Here is a 3,814-nt window from a genome sequence, read left to right on the forward strand (position 1 = left end):
CTTGCCCTGCAGAAGCTAATGGCTCCCTTGTCCCCACAAGGCAGGCTGATTTGATCTGCTCTGCTTGCAGATAATGCCACAGACAGAGCAGGGTTGCAATTAAATATTTTCCCCTCTCTATGCTAATGAGAAGCAGGAAGTGCTAACAGAATGCACAATGGCAGATAATTACAGGCAGGCAATTACAGACAGAATCCTCCCTCCTCCATGTTCTTGTGCTGCTTTTTCCACTGCTTCACACTTGCTGTGAGCCTGACACAGGGACTAGAGCTGTGAAGATGATGAGCAGAGCAATAGAAAACGTCTTTGAAGCACATCCCCTGAAGCTTCATCAGCCCTTCACAGAGTGCTTCTGCAGGACTGCATGGCCAGGGCAGGGAGGGGAGATTGACTTCAGCTTATCTGAGCTGTTAAAATTAGTATCATTTTAAAAAATAAGTAAATGTTAATCATGCTCATTGAATTAAAGGGCTTTATGGAATATTTCCTGCTTGTTTGTAAGAGACTGCAACTTGTTACAACTTCTTGAAATCCCCCTGCTGTAAACAGGGCCTTGTGCACTTTCCCAATTGCTTTCATTTATTGCTCAACACTGAGCACTTATTTAGGAACTGCTTTTCAAAACACTGTGCAGTCTGCACAATTAATTTGGATGTGAAAGCCTGACAGTTTGTGCCACTGTTCCAAAAAGGGCTGGGGTGAGGACATCTGTAACATCCACATGTGCAAAGAAACGAGCTCATTTTCATTCATGCAAGCTCGAGAGGGATTCCTTTGAAGCTAGTTAAGTGCTTTGAAACTTTACTATAATGTTTTTAAAAGACAAATGTCACCTGAAGTGTTGCTCAGAATCTCTTCCCTCTCCTTCCCAACCTGCCTGCAAACAAGTGGGATCCTCCAAGCCTGGCTGTGGGTGCTGGAAACTGCATCAGCTGCCTGTGATGCTTTATTTACATCTGGAATTATCAACTTTATTTCAAAAGCCTGTTCTGTGTCTCTACACACAACTGTTTGAAAAATCATTTGGACAATTCACCTTGTAGCTGAACAAATGCAATAAATTTACCCCCATGTTCTGCAATCGCTCCCTTTTCTTGTCACACTGTGTCATGCTGTCAGACAATGCTGACAGAGAGCAGAAAGCAAAGAAAAGGGGAAATAGCATCTGAAGAGGCTTTTCCTGTGAACCACCAAACTCACAGAGATGGAGTACAGCAAGAGAAAGGAAAGTTAAAAGAGGCATTGCACTAGGGTCCTGATCAGGAGGCAGCAGGAGGATGACAGGAGCGGTGGAAATGGGAAGGTGAATGTCCCAGCTCCTCACCTTCTGCCAAAGCTTCTAGTCACCAGGGAAAAAATAAGGACACCAGTTTGGTCCCCTCCTCTGTTCCCAGTTGCCCTGACTCTGCTTTTCCACCCAGCTCCAGCACCAGTAGCTCTGGAGATATCCCTCTGACTCTGGGGAATTGTCGCTTTTTCTCTCCTTCAGCACCTGGTTGGGAAATAGCAAAACTACCTCTGCACAGCAGCCAGAGGGATAACCCCAGGCTCAATGAGAGCTCTATAACCACAGAAAATCTCTGTGCTCCCACTCTAGATGCAGGTCTGCATCTCATTCCTATTTTTACCACTCTCTTCTGTTTGCCAAACAAATTAATGAGGAATCTTCCACTCTCCCATCACCAACTCAGCCTTCAGCAGGTAATACCACCCACAAAAACTGCATGGCAGGGCTTTGTGTCAGGTTGACATTCATTTTCAAGCTTCCTCCTGTCTCATAGGCCCTGTGAAAGAAAGAAGAACAAAAGAGACAGGTGGGAGATTATTTCTTGCTTCCTCTTCCCTGCTAACAGGCGATGTTTCACAGCCTCCACACAGCAGACAGGCGTGGGAAGCCAAAGGGAAGAGGAGTTTCTGTGGCTCCTAAGTCTGAGATAAGAAGGTAGGGTTTATCCTGCAGGCTGAAAGGAGACCTGGCTCCCAATATCCCATAAATTCCTATAGCACAATGCCATGCAGGAAAATCACTGCCTGATTGTCATCCCTGGAGGTGCAGGATCTCATCAGTGACCCTGTGCATTGCAACCATGCTGAGACAGCCTGAGGGATGATGGCAAACACCTTCCAGAAGGAAGAACCAGCTCCTGCACAACTGGTTTTCCTACAGCTCTTGTGTGAGTCAGTCCCCTAATTCACACCAGAGCTGTTTAACATTTTTCCTTGTCCTTGGCTTTTCCTAGAAACCACCCCCACCTCCAGCACGCTGCACCCTGCTTAGGCAGAGGTCAGCACTGGCAGCACATGAGTGCTTATTGCAGAGAGAAGAACTTTTGGTTTTCTTTTCTTTTTCCCATGATTTGTTCCAGGATGTTCTGAACTGTGCTAAGATCACAGTGACTGTTCCAGTCAGTGGCAGCTGTGTAGTATTTGGAGGCTGCTGAGATGGCTTAGCTGAGTGGTTTCAAAAGAAAAGGAGTATCATAAATGCAGTCAGGAAAATGAGAAGTCATTTACTCACAGCAGCAGCAAACTCCCTCTCTTCACAGAGGAACAGCCCAGAAACCTCAGCAAACACCAGACTGGGTGGCAAGATGGATTTTGTTGCTAAAATGCTCTTTGCTGCAAGCCAGCCCAATAAACAGAGCTGTTCCTCTCCAGACCCGGGGGGACTCTGGCTCCTCTGCCTCATACTATTTCTGCAGAAATCTGTCTCCAGATGACTGATTTGTCTAGAGGCCAAAGTAACTCCAGAAATGTGGATTTGTCTTGGAAAGGAAGGACAGTTGATAGCAACACAGGCAAAAACATTGTGAGTATCATTGTGGCTTTGTCTGCAGGGAGCTGGCGCTTCCTAAGAGCTTTGTCTTCCTCCTGTCACCGTGTCTTTTAATCACTTCTTCTCATGCCTTTGTAGTCCAATGCCTGGCAAACTATTAAGTCTCTGCTGCCTTATAATGAACATCAAAAGAAAGGCTGAAAAGATGAGGAATCAGAGATCAGGACCTAAAGCAGCAGCTAATAGAAGAGACTATACTCACCCAGGCTCAATTTGAAGTACGTTTTCCATCTGTGTTAGACACATCTAAGGGCAAGCTTGGCTTGGCATGAGTAGCAAGAGATGGGGTTGAGGCAGCTGGTCAGGAGTCAGGGAAAACCTTCATAAATATGAAGATTTTTCTAAATTAGACTGGTTTGGAGACTGGGGGAGAGCAGGAGTCAGGCTTTGTAAGGCAATGGGCACGCAGTGGGAGCAGCATCCATCTCCTGACAGTAAACTTGTAACTGTGGAGCTGAGCAGAATCCAGCCTCTTCAAATACAGAAAAGAAGGTCATGGTTGCACACAGGGGGTGGGACAGGGAACCCAGCAGAGCTGACAAGGGCTGGAAGGACAGAGGGACGTATTCCCCTCTCCCCAGGACAGATCCCTCCCTTTGGAGAAAATGCATTTGATAACTGTGAAGCTGCTGGACCCTACAGCCTGTCACAGGTTGCCCTTGAAAGTGCTTTTGGCAGCACAGTCACTTGACACTCCTGCTAAGAATGACAATAGCAGTATCCCCAGTAACTTTTCCCTGGCCTTCACTCTCAGGATCCCCTGGGAGATGGGTCTGAGGGTCAGCCCAGGGCAACCATCTGACAAAAGTGCTGATCACAGCCCGTAACCATACAGCAGCTTTTTAGGCAGGCAGCTGAAGAGAGGGGTCTTGGTAAATGAGAGTGCTGTCCATAAGATTTGAGTAGATACCACTGGATCATTTCACAGGAGCCACTGGAGAAAGAGAGAGAATAAAAACAAGCTTCAATTCCTCTTAG

Source organism: Colius striatus, chromosome 16 (genome assembly GCF_028858725.1).
Source record: "Colius striatus isolate bColStr4 chromosome 16, bColStr4.1.hap1, whole genome shotgun sequence".
Lineage (NCBI taxonomy): Eukaryota > Metazoa > Chordata > Aves > Coliiformes > Coliidae > Colius > Colius striatus.